General features: G+C 35.7%; 1 protein-coding gene across 30 annotated transcripts in view; it reads left to right on the top strand.

The window, feature by feature from the left end:
- The first annotated feature begins 14,394 nt into the window (after positions 1-14,394).
- The window catches only part of DCAF8L2 (DDB1 and CUL4 associated factor 8 like 2), a 164,631-nt gene continuing 162,364 nt past the window's right edge, over positions 14,395-16,661 (top strand). For 27 of the 30 annotated variants that reach the window (XM_055375443.1, XM_055375435.1, XM_055375439.1 and 24 more), the window contains exon 1: positions 14,640-14,881. The gene's annotated coding sequence lies outside the window, so the exon portion shown is untranslated. Of the gene's footprint in view, positions 14,882-16,661 lie in introns of all 30 variants that reach the window. The other 3 variants (XM_055375432.1, XM_055375434.1, XM_004063939.4) reach the window with 2 other exon arrangements.

The following is a 16,661-nucleotide window of genomic DNA, read 5'->3' on the forward strand; positions in this document are numbered from 1 at the left end:
GCATTGAAGGCTTGTGGATATGGGAAGAGAAGCAAGATTTGAAATATATGAAGCCAGGAGCTAGTCTTTGGGAAGTTCTACCACTCATGAGTCATAAAACATTGTAATGGGAGATTTGGTTTCCATCAAAGCTTGTCAAAGCAGAAATTCCAGTCAGAAATGTATTTGGTAATATAGTACATGCCATTATATATGTATCATGCTTTGTTTTTTCCTGTTTTCATGGGATTCATGTATAAAGGAATTTATCTGAATTATGTTGGTGGTGGTGAGTGGGACCTGTAACATTACCAACAGCTAGTAATGTTTGGAAAGTTGCATGCTTTATGTATTCAATACACTGGATTGTACCTTAATATTATCCATCCTGATGAAACAGCAAAGCATCTTGAATTTGTTGGAACAAATTCTAAAAGATCTGGGTGAAAGAGTGCACAAAATTGCCAAAAGCACAGCAACAAGTAAAAAACAAGTGTTCTATTGACAATGCACCTAATACATCTTCATTAATAAGTCAAAGTATGTGTAGTAATTTGATTACCCATTAATTTAGTTCAATGCAATGTAGCTGCAATTTTAAAATGCATTTGAATTGTTCATCTGTGGCTTTTTCCTTCAAAAATATATAACGCATTCAACTTGTCTAATGTATTGCTACTAGTAATTCCAGGTACCAATAGTAGAAGGTACAGAGAAATTGGATATGCAGGATTAAAGACACAGTTCAACTTGAGTCTTACCAGCTATGTGAACTTGGGCAAGTCGTGGAACCATTTGGACCTATCTTCATTTACCTCTAGATTGGAAATAACATTTGTTCTACTCATACATCCGGCTATATTAAGAGAAATGTGATACAATATTTATTACAAGTATTTGTGCACTGAAAAGTGCTATGCAGTATTAATACTAAGTCTTTAGTGGTGATGGTTTAAAAAGGAAAACATTATCTCATTTTATTTAACCCCTGGATTATCCTCCATATCTGGAAAACCTGGCTATATTTTATCTCAGCAAAACATAATCACTGTAGGTTTATTTTTCAACACAAAATTTTAAAATTTACCTTAAATAAGCCAGTGCAAAAATATAGAAAGAAAAAAACTTTTAAAAACCTTACTGCATTGATAGTGAGTTATAAAAAGTAATTTCTGGGGAAATAGCAATTAGATTGGCTTCCTGGTTATATTAAAAATACATTAAGCTTATTCAAAATGGCTTTATATAAAGAAATAAACTGTCCATTATGAGGAAATAGTGATTTTTCTACGTAACATTGAACTCAAACTATCTATTATATCTCAACTATTTGAATATTATGTCAGAGCTCTGTGAAAAGTGACAAATGACATTGTGACATATAAGCATATTAACAGAGAAAACTGGCTGCTAGAAGGCTCTCACCCAGTGGAAATTTCTTAATACATTTATCATGATCTCCATTTAGAAACTGCTTTAGTGTTGATCAGACGTAGGGATGTTGGTCCATGCTATGCAACTCCCAGGATATTTCAGGGTAAATCTGAATACTGATCTATTAATTTGCAATGAGAAATACAAATGTCAAGCTAACTGGAGAGTCAGGTCAGCCAGACCAGCAGATATCCTCCCTGTGGAAAAACTCCAAAGGAAGTCAATTACAATTAGAAAAGCCTAGTGAGGGAGTTAGTCGGATGACTCAAATATGATGGTACAAAGCAGCTATGTCTCTTGGTATGGCCAGCCCATAGCAGGGTCACAGTGAACCTTCTGTAAATCTTTGCTAAATCAAAGAAAAATTTACTGAGTTGTGCCTGACAGAGGGACCAAACAGAAGAACATATTGGCTCTGCATTCTTCCTTCCCCTGGAAAATGTGGAGACAAAATGCTAACTTGCAAATGTTAGGATTACTACATAATATAATAAAAACATTAAAAGCAAGATTTATATGTAAATATTAAAGACATAAAATAGGAATTGAGGAAGGTAATTAATAACTTCATAAATTAGAGAAAGGGCATTCAAATAAGAAGAGAGGAAGTCAAACTGTCTCTGCTTTTAGATGACATGATTTTAATCTAGAAAACCCTATCGTCTTAGGCCAAAAGCTTCTTAAGCTGATAAGCAACTTCAGCAAAGTCTCAGGATACAAAATCAGTGTGCAAAAATCACAAGCATTCCTACATACCAATAATATACAAGCCAAGAGGGAAACATGAATGAACTCCTCTTCACAATTGCTAAAAAGATAATAAAATACCTAGGAATACAGCTAACAAGGGAAGCAAAGGACTTCCTCAAAGAGAACTACAAACTGCTGCTCAAGGAAATCAGAGAGGACTCAAGTAAATGGAAAAACATTCCATGCTCATGGATAGGAAGAATCAACATCGTGAAAATGGCCATACTGCCCAAAGTAATTTATAGATTCAGTGCTACTCCCATTAAACTACTATTGACATTCTTTAGAGAATTACAAAAAACAATTACTTTAAAATTAATATGAAACCACAACAGAGCCCGTATAGCCAAGACAATCCTAAGCAAACAGAACAAAACTGGAGGCATCAAGCTACCTGACTTCAAACTATACTGCAAGGCTACAGTAACCAAAACAGCATGGTACTGGTACAAAATCAGGCACATAGACTAATTGAACAGAATAAGGATCTCAGAAATAAGACTGCACATCTACAACAATCTGATCTCTGACAAACCTGACAAAAACAAGTAATGGAGAAAGGATTCCCTATTTAATAAATGGTGCTGGGAGAACTGGCTAGCCATATGCAGAAAATTGAAACTGGACCCCTTCCTTATACCTTATACAAAAATTAACCCAAGATGGATTTAAGACTTACACATAAAAGCCAAAACTATAAAAACCCTAGAAGAAAATCCAGGCAATACCATTTATAAGCATGGGCAAAGATTTCATGAAGAAAATATCAAAAGCAATTGCAAGAAAAGCCAAAATTTACAAGTGGGATCTAATTAACCTAAAGAGCTTCTACACAGCAAGAGAAATTATCATCAGAGTGAACAGGCAACCTACAGAAAAGGAGAAAATTTTTGCAATCTATCCATCTGACAAATGTCTAATAGCTAGAATTCACAAGGAACTTAAACAAATTGACAAGAAAAAAACAACTCCATTAAAAAGTGGGCAAGGGGAATGAACAGACACTTCTCAAAAGAAGACCTTTATGTGACCAACAAACGTATGAAAAAAAGCTCAACATCACTGATAATTAGAGAAATGCAAATCAAAACCGCAATGAGATACCACCTCACACCAGTCAGAATGGCAATTATTAAAATGTCAAAAAAAAACAGCAGATGCTGGTGAGGCTGTGGAGAAATAGGAACACTTTTACACTGTTGGTGGGAATGTAAATTAGTTCCATCATTGTGGAAGACAGTGGCGATTCTTCAATGACCTAGAACCAGAAATATCTTTTGACAAAGCAGTCCCATTACTGGGTATAATACCCCAAAGAATACAAATCATTCTATTATAAAGATACGTGTACATGTATGTTCATTGCAGCACTATTCACAATAGCAAAGACATGAAATCAACCCAAATGCTCATCAATGATAGACTGGGTAAAGAAAATGTGATACATATACACCATGGAATACTATGCAGCCATAAAAAGGAACAAGATAATGTCCTTTGTAGGGACATGGATGGAGCTGGAAGCCATTATCCTCAGCAGATGAATACAGGGACAGAAAACCAAGCACTGCATGTTTTCACCTATAAGTGGTAGCTGAACAATGAGAACACATTAACACAGGGAGGGAAACAACACACATTGGCGCCTGTTGGGGGTGTAGGGGGAGGGAGAGTATCAGGATAAATAGCTAATGCATGTGGGGCTTAATACCTGGGTGATGGGTTGATAGGTGCTGCAAACTACCATGGCACATGTTTACCTGTGTAACAAACCTGCATGTCCTGCACGTGTACCCCAGAACTTAAAATAAAATAAAAAAGAAACTGCTATTTGCCTATTTGGATGTAGTTTCAGAGAAATACACAACACATATATATACACACACACACACAAATATACCAAAACAGACTGAATACCCAAAGTACTCCTCCCTTTTCAGACTATCTGTGAGGGTATATTTTATTCATATACATCAGCTAAAGCTATACATTGCACCAGCTTAAATGCAGAAGCAAATGTGAAGTTCCAGCTGTTTTCTACAGAGCCAGATGTAGAGATTTTTAAAAATATAAAGCAGTGCCCTCTTCTCACTAATTTTTCTTTTAATATAGTTATTTTAATGATGATATAATTATTATATTATTAAATAATATAGTTAATATTTCTTATAAAATATATTATAAATATATTAAATGGGTTTGTAAGTATCATTTTAAATGAATTGATACTTAAATGTTTTTTTAAAATCACTCACTTTTAGTTTCTAATATGCTAACTATAGTTTGTTATAATCCACATTAGTAAAAGCTTTTTTGGGTCTTCAGTAATTTTGACTAGAGTACAGGGGTCATGAGAGCAAAGAGTTTGCTAATGACTAATCTAGGACTCAAGTGAGGTGTATTAATTATGGCTTGTTAGATTTAAATGTATTTTCCATACAAGGCCCTTGTCACAGAAGGGCTAAGTCGTGTCAAGTGAAAGGAGCAAGAGAGGGTTGGTTAATCAGGACTACCTGTGCCCTGGTTTCAATGGGGAAAAAGACAGGCAATGAGATGGGTATGTTTTTTGCCTCATTTGGATTGAGAGCAGTAAGGAAGATGAGGTTTAAACACAGAGAAGAGTAAAGCTATTTCCCCCTTCTGCTCCTTTTGTCCCAGAGCCCCCAGAAACTGGGTGAGTCTAGTAGAAGTGATGGAATCTTTTAAGAGACATTCAAACATAATTCTGTGCTGGACACTGAAAAAGACAAACAAAAAAAGTGCCATATAAAGTCTGTCAATCCCTAGGGGCCAGATTATCCCGTGCCCTGAAGGACTGCCAGGGTACATAATCAGATATATTAGCAACGGCTTCAACATGTTCTTCTAGAACATCATGTCTTTGAATTAAGGGCTTAATACATAATTGATGAACACTTCAGTTCTGAGGTGAAAAGGTGGTTCCAGTGGAAATTTAAAAGGAAATATAAATGTTAGAATAAATATTAAAAAGAAATGTTAGAGTTTTACTGATAGAACCCTTTAATGCTGTTAAAAATACTGTTTTCCTACCTAGCTCTCTTTCATTTTCTACACCAGTGCTATCCAATATAAATATAATACAGCCATAAATAAAATGTGAACCACAGAAATAGTTTTAAATTTACTAGTAGTCACATTTTAGAAAGTAAAATCATCAGTGAAATTAATTAATATTTTTATCAACACAATATATCCAGAATATTATGGTTCCAATGTGTAATCAATATAAAAATTCATAAAATATTTTGCACTCTTTTTTTCATAGTAAGTCTTCAAATATGGTATGTATTTTATACTTACAACATGATTCAGTGACTAACCACATTTCAAATGTTCAGTGACCTTATACGGCTTATGGCAAACATATTGGGCAACTCAGTTCTATACAGCCATAATTTCAGACGTCCATCAGCAGCATTAACTTGGGAACCTAGAAGTACTCTTCATGTTTTTTATTGTTTTCATTTTCTTGCTTCTCACAGTGCTAACAAAATACATAGATGTCAAAATTCTCAGTTTTACTTTCCTCTCTGCTGGGTATATTAGGTTAGCACTAGCAGTGATTCTTGGATTTTAATATCTCTGTTTCCATGTGTTGTGTAAATACAAGTATTAAAGTGACTTTTTCTAATATATCTTTACTTGGGAATTAAATATCACTGCTTCCTCTATTAGTTGATTCTGGGTATTTTCATTTGTTGAGGCCTCCGTGATAAAATGGTACTGCCTTTCTCCAAAGTAAAAGCTGCTGTTCCATTTGTTCTATTAGTTTTCTTGTTCTAGCAGCTTGGATTTAATACAATTTTTTTTTTTTTTTTTTTGAGACAGGGTCTTTGTCGCCCAGGCTGGAGTGCAGTGGCGCCATCTTGGCTCACTGCAGCCCCCACCTCCCGGGTTCAAGTGATTCTCCTACCTCACCTTGGGAGTAGCTAAGACTACAGGCACCGGCCACCATGCCCGGCTAATTTTTGTATTTTTTGGTAGAGATGGGGTTTCGCCATGTTGGCCAGGCTTGTCTCAAACTCCTGACCTCAAGTGATCCGCCCACCTCGGCCTCCCAAAGTGCAGGGATTACAGGCGTGAACCGCTGTGCCTGGCCGGATTTAATACACTTTTAAATTTAATATTTGACTTATATTTTCTGTTCTGAAATAAATTATTGGGAAAGACGTGGGTTTATTTTATTTTGAGTCACTGGTCTAATTTTAAAAGATGTAGTTGTTCACTTGAAGTAGTACTCTAGGATTTAGGTAATTTTCTTTCATTATTTTATTTATTCATTCATTCCAAAATTGTTTATTGAGGTCACTATGTTTCAGGCAATGACTGTCTCTGCTTCCTTTCCTACCATGAAGAATCAATTATATTTTTGAATTGTTAATTCTTATCTAATTTCATGCTTACAGAATACTTGCAAAAAATAGTACAGTTCCCAAATATCTCTCATCTAGCTTTTCCTAAAGTTAACATTTTACAAAATAATGACCAAAAACAGTAAATTAATATTGGTACAATACTATTCACTGAACTATACATAGTATTCAAATTTCACCAATTTTTCCACTAATGGCCCCTTTTCTTTTTCAGGATCCAATGTACTATCCCATATTTTATTTAGTTGTTGTGTCTCTTCATCTCCTCCAATGTCTGGCAGTTCTTCAGTCTTCCCTTGTTTTTTATAATCTCGGTACTAATGATACATACTGGTTAGTTCTTTTACAGCTGGCCCTCAGTTTGGGTTTCTCAGATGTTTTTTCATGATTTGAATGAAGTTATGCACTTTTGGCAAGAATACTGCAAACATGATATTGTGCCTCAGAAGTGCATCACATCAGTGGGGCTCGTTATATCAACATTTCTTATGAATACTTCTTATGAATATTTCTTCCTGAGTTTTGAATCCCATTATTTTTCACCCTTTCACAGAGTCAGGGATATTCTGCTCTCTTTGATGTGCCTCTCACCCTCAGTAACTTCAATCTCTAAGTATCGTTTGATTCCTCCAAGTAGCATCCCAATTGTGCTCAATAATCCCATATTTTAAAAAAATTACATAACCATGATATCAACATGGTTATGTTAACCATGATATCAACATGGTTATGTTAACCATGATCATTTGGTTAAGGTAGTTTTTGGCAGGTTTCTCCACTGTAAAGTTAAGATCTCTCTGTAGTTAGTAACTATTTTTTGTGGAGATATTTTGAGTCTATGCAAATTCTGTTTCTCATCAAACTTCACTTACTATTTTTAGTATTCATTATTGGATCTCGTCTGTAGCAATTATTACTGTGGTGTGTGCTTAAAAGTGAATTTTCTATTTCTCTTTTTCTTTGTATGCCTTCTTCCCTATTTATTTATTTACTTGGTGATTTATTTATATCCAGATAGACTTCTGGGTATTCATTTTCTCCTGTAGGTTAAAATCCAGTGCTATCATTTTTGTGTGTGTGCACAAATGGTTCTGTCTTTGGCAGATTCAGTTAGGATCTTTTTAAAGGTTGGCCACTATGTTCTTTCAACAATCCCCCGTTCCCTTTTGTTCATTTTGTTACTTCATAATGTCACAAGATTTTCAAGACTCATCTTGTATTTTTCCTATTTCAGCCCTAGAATCACTTGCTTTCCCAAGGATACCTAGTTCCTTTTGTTGTGGGATGGTGTTTAGAAACCAAGATCTGGACAATTTTAAGCTGTTGTTTCTTTACCCTCTTTTTGGGCCCTCTCAGTGGGAAAAGCTAGGAAATGAAGTCTTGCTTTCAAATTGTGTGCCTGGCCCTCTGAATCTGGGGCCCCTAAGCCCCGGGCCGTGGACTGTTACCCTTCCATGGTCTGTTAGGAACCAGGCTGCACCTGCACAGCAGGAGGTGAGTGGTAGGTGAGCAAGCTTTACTGCCTGAACTCCACCTCCTGTTAGATTAGCGTTAGATTCTCATTGGAGCACAAACCCTATTGTGAACTGTGCATATGAGGGATCTGGGTTGCACGCTCCTTCTGAGAATGTAATGCCTTCCCAATCCCCCCACCACCTTGCTCCAGTCCATGGAAAAATTGTCTTCCATGAAACCGATCCCTGGTGCTAAAATGGTTGAGGACTGCTGCTCTAAATAATATCCGGCTCTTTAAGTTGTGTATACATTAAAATTCTTTCCATGTAGCCAGTAACATTTTTAAATATTTTGTCCCTGTATTTTAAGTATGGATCTGTAAAGACCCCAAACCTCTAGGAACTCAGTGATCTACATTCTCTGTGCTTGCACTATAGCAGCTGAGTATCCTTGAAAAAGCATCCAACATTGTAAGTTGGCTTCATTACAGATTTATGATTACCAACTTTAAATTGCTTGGTAATCTTACTACATTTTTCCTGAGTAACTCATTCTTCATGTATTCGCAGCAATCATTTAAAACCACAGCTTTCTCATCTTCTGCCTTGTTATCAGCAAAAGATACTATTTGCTACTTCATGAAGACAATAGAACCTTTGAGTAGCCTACATTTCAACTTCATTTCACCAAACAGAAAATCAAGTCTGTTTATACACACACACACACACACACATACACACACACCATTTCCTCCTCCTAAGTTGAATACTTCTGCCTATTGAATCCCATTATTATTCACCCTTTCACAGATTCAGGGATATTCTGCTGTCTTTGATGCGCCTCTCATATTCAATAACTTCAATCTCTACATATTGCTTGATTCCTCCAAATAGCATCTGAATATGCTCAATAATCCCATATTTTTAAAAAAAACCACTATCTCATATGCCTCTCCAATTCCTACTCAAAATAACTCTTATTACTAAAGTTTTGAAATACATTGTTTGCACTACACTAGTAATCTTTAGAATTTTGAGTTTTATATAAACAGTAAATGCTCAAAAAGAAAACTCAGACACCAACTTCATTTGAAAAATTATTCTATGTAAGGAAGTTAAATACACAGGCACTCACATGTGCACAGACCCACACATGTCCAATATGCTATTGTCATTTCATAAAAAGAATTAACATAAAAATGGTATTGTTCTATAAATGGAATCACTTTAGCTGAGTGCTTCTTAATGAGGAATGATTTTGCCCCTCAAGGAGCATTTGGCAATATCTGGAGACATTTTTGTTTGTCACGCTGAGCAGAATGTGCTACTAATATCTAATGGATAGAGGTCAAGGATAGTGATAAACTTATTACAATGCACAAGACAGCCTCCTACAGTACATAATTATCCAGTGTAAAATGGTGATAGTATTGAGGTTGAGAACCCTGGTGAACTTTATGAAAAACAATATTGTTTTTTTTTCAATTATTTGAGGTGAACTAAAAAATATATAGAAGAGCATTTGGCAAACCCTGGTTTACTTTTATTGTCTCTTCCTCGTGTCTCCTTCATGCCAAATCTAGCTCTTACTATTTCATCTTCTATGAAACTGCTCTCATAATAGCCTCCCATAATCTTAATTTCATGGAGTTTTATGGCTTTATTTTAGTCCTAATCTTACTTGTAGTCTCAGTCTTAATATTGTCCATCATATCACTCTTGTGAAATCAATTTTGTTCCTTGGAATCCAAGACAGCTTACCTCTTAACTGTCTACTACACCACTGCATGTACATCCGTATCTTCTATGGGTTCCCCATTCTTATTGTCTACTGATTCTGTATTGGTAGTGTTTCCCACATTGTCCTAGATTCCCTTTTCTTCTCACTCACAGTCCATCAGCATCTACATTAACTCCCATGGTTTCCACCACCATCTAAATTTTGATGCCTCACAAGTCAAAATCACAAGTGCTGAACCCTTTTCTGGGCCTCAAGCCCTGTCATGTTTTACCTCTATAGAAGGGATATTTCTGTTTAAGTATCACAGAAGCACATGAAACTCAACATGAGCAATACTCAAACTCTCCTTCTCTGCCAAATCTAGTAGATTTTATTTATTTTGCCTGTTATATAGCTACCAAATCCCCAATTACCAGTACTCTGGTGCAGGGTCTCATTATCACTCTCACCTGTATTTATCACTGTTTCAATTTAAATGGTCCTTGTGGTTCTTACCTTCCCACTTCCCATCTTCACCCCTTTAGTGAACTCTCAGTAAGAAAACCTTTTATTGGCTTCCTGTTACCTTTAAGGAAGCCAATATAAAGCCATTATAAAATGTTTTATATCTCTTCATGTGACATGAAAGGCCTCTTATGATCTCATGCTTACTTATTATTTAATCTTATTTTCTATCAGTGCTCATCCACTAACACACACCATCAGGGTATCTTTGGTTGCTCAAATAAACCTCATTTTCCCTCTCCACAGGCCTTTGCATGTGCTGTCCCTCAGCCTGGAACACTCTATTCAGCTCCAAACTCCACTGCTAACAGAGTCCACCCTCCTTTTATCTTATTTCACCCCCCCCACTCCAAGTAGTGACAAGGTTGTAGAACAAATGACACTGTTACATATTGCTGGAAAGAGTGTAATTTGGGACAAACGTGTTTAGATCTGTTAGGTAGTATCTACTAAAGTTGAACCTATGTGTACTGCAACTGGGTCATAGGTATATATATATGTTCAGTTTTATAGAAACCCAACGTCAGTATTTATGTCTGTCACCTAAAGGTAGTAATAAGATTGTTCATAGTATTAGGTTGATGCAAATGTGGTTGTGGTTTTTGCCATTACTTTTAATGCAAAAAATGCAATTACTTTTGCACCAACATAATGGTATGGTTTATTCACTCCTCTATTATCCACTGGACAGCAATTCCTCCAGGATAGCTTTTCTGACATGCCACCCATTCTCACATCCTGGCTCACTTTATTATCCTGCTGTATCCTTTCATAATTAACGTGCTTTCCTGAAATTGCTTGTTAAATTGTATGCCTGTTTATACTGTCTGTTCTTTGAAGGTGAGGAGTGTATTAGTATTATTTGTGGTTTTATTCTCACTTTTCACCTTTGCTCTTGGTGCTAAAAAGGAGGGTTGAAAAAAATACCAAGTTTTAGATGGTTTAAATTCCTGGTTTTAGCAACCAGGAATAGAATATATTCCTGCAGATCATGGGGAGTTTGTTTCTAGACAATTTAACCTTAACATGATGGCCTGTCCTGTTCTAATTGCTCTTTCCTGGACATGACATTCAAACTTGCCATTAAATATTTCTTGAGCTTTTGGAAATATCATTTGATTTCCATGTTCTTAATGACCTGTGTTTCAAGATTTTTTTTTATTTTCAACTTTATCTTTTCCGAAACCTAATTAAATCACATAAATAAAAACATGTACTTATCACTATCACCACACCATAAAACCCTGAATTAAACTTTTTAAAATGTCTTGCCAACAGAAAAAAAATTTGGAAATTATGTTATTTAAATATCTATGAAGGATTTTTAATAATAACGTGTTCACATGCTTTCCTTATATTAAAATACATAGTTACATTTAAAGAAATATGTAGTACATACTTGCAAAATCCTTAGAAAAGTGTCAATAAAAGAACCATACAAGAAGTTCCTTTTTACTGTGTTTATTGCTTTCATTTTAGAGAGAATATAAGAGGTGAAATGCAAGATACTATGGGTTGTAACGTAGCAACAATAAAGATAAAATCATAAAAGAGAATGTTTGGCTTGGCTTTTGAAGAAAGAATTAGTAGGCCCCTGGGGTGGTTTTCAGTATACTCTTCACCTTAAATATTTTGTATCTCTTGGTATTTTTCTCTTTTATACATTCAGTTCAGTTCATTTATACATTATGGAATATACATTGAAATGTTATAGTTAAAATGTAGACATAAAGGGACATGCAAATAATTTTAGAATACTTTTATTTTATTAGGATGCACAATATTGTTGGAAAACTAACACTCAGGGATCCAAAATTGAACTAATATATGAAGGAATATATAACAAGAGGCTAGTTAGTGGGTTGACAAACTGACTTCCCCAAAGGGACTTCAGTATATGTACTGCTTTTTCACTGTGGTCAAAATCACAGGTTAAAATAAGAAGTAGTTTGAAATTCCTACCCACACAATGTGGTACTAAGGGCAGTGGATAAATCTTGAAAACATGGGGTCTACCCCCTCCCCATTCATCCAGCATGTCCTTAGGGCCCTCAATCCTATAACTAGTCAGCAGAGCATTATGTGCTCTGGGAGAATTTGGGAAACCCAAACTATTCTATTACTGAAGTGACTTCAGTACTTCCATTAAAATACATATATATATATATATATATATATATATATATATATATATATAATTTCAAAGTTTATTTTAGATTCAGGGCATCTATGTGCAGGTTTGTTACGTGGGTATATTGCATGATGCTGAGGTTTGAAATACAAATGATCCCGTCACCCAGGTAGCGAACATAGTCCTCAATAATTAGTTTTTCAACCCTTGCTCCCTCCGTCCCCAGTATCTATTTTCACCATCTTTATGTCCACTAGTACTCAATGTTTAGCTGCCACTTATAAGTGAGAAGGTACGGCATTTGGTTTTCTGTTCCTGCATTAATTCACTTAGGATAATGGCCTCCGGCTGCATTCATGTTGCTGCAAAGGACATGATTTCTATCTTTTTTGTGGCTGCATAGTATTTCATGGTGTGTATGTACCACTTTATTAAATCTACTGCTGATGGACATCTAGGTTCCTTCCATGTCTTTGTTACTGTGAATAGTAATGCAATGAACATAGGGTGCAGGTAGAACAATTTATTTTCTTTTGGGTATGTACCCAGTAATGAGATTGCTTGGTTGAATGGCAGTTCTGTTTTAAGCTCTTTGAGGAATCTCCAAACTGTTTTCCACAGTGGCTGAACTAATTTACATTCCTATAAACAATGTATAAACCTTCCCTTTTATCTGCAGCCTCACCAGCATATGTTGTTTTTTTACTTTTTAACAGTAGCCATTCTGACAGGTGTGAGACCAGTAGAAAAAGGCATTATGAGAAGTACTATTTTAAACTACCTGAAAGAGCAACTTACACACCAATGCATATAAACTATGATTTGTGGAAGTAAGTGGAGATGGGGAAGAGGAGTTCATTGAATTCATCCCTCCCCACCAACCAGCTTCTAAGACAATATAACCTGTTATTCCCATTTACACACACCGAGAATGAGTTTATTGAAATAACTTATAGAAATGACTTAAGTAATACAAAACACATCACACATTTTATCTGTATGTTGAATATCAAAATTGAGATTCCTAGAAAATTCTTATTTTTAAAAGTATATACCCAGATTACTTGTAAGCATTGGAAAGACAATGGCTAATCACTCACATTTTGGAAATGAGAGAAATTACCTCAATCAGGACAAGTTCTTAGTGTCACTCATTTAGTGGTAGATCCATGATAGAGAATGCAATTCTCAGACCAAAGATTATGGTTGGTTCCTTAACTATGCCTTGAATATACTAAACAACTTCCCATTTATCAGCTGGAGAACTTACAATGTTGTAGAGTGGTCATGGGCTTAAGAAAATGTTTACAGAGAGGTTATATACCGTATTAGAAAGCTGTTTATCCGGCCATGAATGTGCTATCCACAGAGAAACTATGTTTTGTGGATGTGGGAAGGAAAGGAGTAAATAAGGCAACTGCATTGCAAGAAAGAATTTGGAGAATAAATGTAGCAAGCACTTACCATGTAGGCCCAGCCTTGGATATGGTGAAATGAATATTATTTTGAATTAATTAAATTTATTTGCTACATACCATATTTAATCAGCTTCATAGCTTTGTAGTTATACCATCTTATATATTTTTCTGGAAATTTTATATCCTGTGGGGAAACATGAAAGATCAATTTACCAAACAGAAAGAAATTATCAAGTCACTATGTCTAGAAACATTTTATTTGAATTTTATCTTCCCATGATTTGCACATAAAAAAGGAAGGAAGAAGATTGATTTTGCAAGTTTTCCAAAAAACTAAACTTGGCTCTAAGTAATGTTGGATTTGAGAGAAATGAAAGTATTTTAATCAAAATGTCATATATTAAAAGAATAAACCATGTGTGTAAATTCAAAACTTTGATTCTTACTCCTTTCCCCCTTTCAATTAAATTGAACCTGTAGAGCACATAAAGGACAAACTAAGCAAAGTTGCTCCTGAACTGATGATATTACCATATCTACCATTACTAATATTTCTTTAACATTTATATTCTGCCTCTTCACTTTCCAGACTGAATCACTGTAAAAATAGGTGTGAACTGCATGGACATGAGCAGTGCTTTTCTTGAAAGCAATGATCAGTTAAAGAAATCCAGAAATCAATAGCTTTCTCAAAAGCAACTGGTAGAAGACAAATCCTAAACAATTACTGGAATCCAAGAAGAAAATGAATTAATTTAGGTTTTTTTTCTACAAGTACTAGAAACTGTAAGGTCCTATTATCAAAATTAGATTAGGATGGAACTAGAGAGCCACAACTTTAGCCACAAACTTTCAAAATATCCTGCCTCTGGACCATGGAGCGCTTGATAAAATGGTGCATTTGGATACTTTACTTGCTTACAGCGTGGGAAAGACTCACGTAAACTGCAGTAAGAACCATGAGAGATAGTTTTGTTCTGTGGAGTCGCAAAAGCTGAACATCCTCCCCACAAGGTTATTTAGAAGACGTCTTGCACTGTTCGAATGCAGAGGAAGGCGAATGACTCGATTCTATGGTATGTAATCAATATTTTGATTTCAACAATGATTTTGGGAGTGGGGTTAATTTTTAATTGCAGAGATCTTTCTAGTATGAAGACAACTGGATTCATCCCTCTGTGATTGAAAGTTACCTTAAATAATACTGAGCGGAAATAGTCTTGTTTCTTAATTTTACAGAAAATTTTACAGTTGCCTGGGGCACAATATGAGAAATCTTACTTGTTTTTCTCTTTTTAAACAGAATGCTGCACTTCTAGTAAAGTATATTCTCACCAGAACTTTCTAATACATTGATATGAAAATATTCCTACACTATCTCAAATATTAAGACAGAATAGAGATAATTCATCTTATAATGTTAGACCTACATAGCACCATAATAAATTCATATTTTTAAAATTGAAATGGGGTCTTGCTTTGTTGCCCAGGCTAGTCTCGAACTCCTGGCCTCAAGCTATCCTCCCACCTCAGCCTTCCAAAGTGCTGGGATTACAGGTATGAGCCACCACACTTTGCCAGCACCATAACACATTTATGTTAAATGTTTATAAAAGCCTTTACATTATATATATATATATATAATTTGATAGGTTATGTTACATTTTATAAAATACTTTATCATATAAGCATACCAGTAGGACTATATTTGGTATATCATAAATGCTGGGGGTTTTTCTTCATCCTGAATTTGAAAATACATGTACTGGTGTGTGATTCAACTTATTTAATTCAAATAGGAAAAGAAAAGTTTTTCAAAAAATGTTTGCTAGGCTTAGCTATTTGCCAATAACATTTGGGTGGGGTAATTTGTGTGTGTGTTAGTATCCAGCAGGCTACAGAAAGTTTAGCATAGCAGCTACCCAATCCCATAAATGCAATAGCACTTTCCAGATACTATGATAACCAAAACCTCCCACATTTTCAATTCCCTGATCATCCTCTTTTACCCCATTGAGGAGACTGGCTTAGAACAGTGGTTTACAGAATTATGATGCTCTCTACATTTATAAAAATAAGGCAGTAAGTTGTTGCTTCTCCCCTTTCCCTCTACCTCTCTCTCCCTCTTCCCTTCTCTCTCCCCACTCTCCTTTTCATCTTGTTAGAAACTGCTATTGAAAGCGTAGTAATAAACAAACATCTTTCTTTCATGATATCTTATAGGTAGCAAAGTTCTTTTATATGTATTATTTTATTTTATCATTATAATATCTATATCTGGAAAGCAGAGCATACATTATATTTCTCTGCATACAGGTAAAAAACAATAAACGAAGGCTCAGGGAAGTTAAGAAACTGTATCATACCGTAGTGATGCTGGAAAGTGTCTTGTTCTTGTTTAGATTAGTCTTTTTAACTATGTCTGACTGAAATGTTAACATGTTCCCTGTCTTTAAGAAGACAATAGTTTAAGTGGGAAGAAAATTTCAATCAACATAGCTTAAATCCTAACTTTCAGTATGCAGACACACTAATATTAACTACAGGAAAATGCTCCCAAATGTACAGCACAGCCTGGCTGTCGTCCATCCTGCCATCGCTGCTTTTGTCCCATTTGAAGTGAACGCAGTGCTGCCCTCCTGGCAGGTCCTGGCACAGCAGCTTCACCACCCGCCGGGTCCCCTCACACCAGTGGCTGCTGACCATCGTGGTGAGGGAGAAGGAGAGGGCGATGCAGATGGGTAGGAGGAGTAGCGCCTGCTGCTGCCTGGCCCCGTCCATGGCTGAGTGAGGTGCGTGGGGCAGGATGAGCTGTGGGGCCCCCTCCTCCTGCCTCGTCACAGTACCTGGGCCTCA

The sequence above is a fragment of the Gorilla gorilla genome, chromosome X, assembly GCF_029281585.2.
Source record: "Gorilla gorilla gorilla isolate KB3781 chromosome X, NHGRI_mGorGor1-v2.1_pri, whole genome shotgun sequence".
In the NCBI taxonomy this organism is placed as follows: Eukaryota; Metazoa; Chordata; class Mammalia; order Primates; family Hominidae; genus Gorilla; species Gorilla gorilla.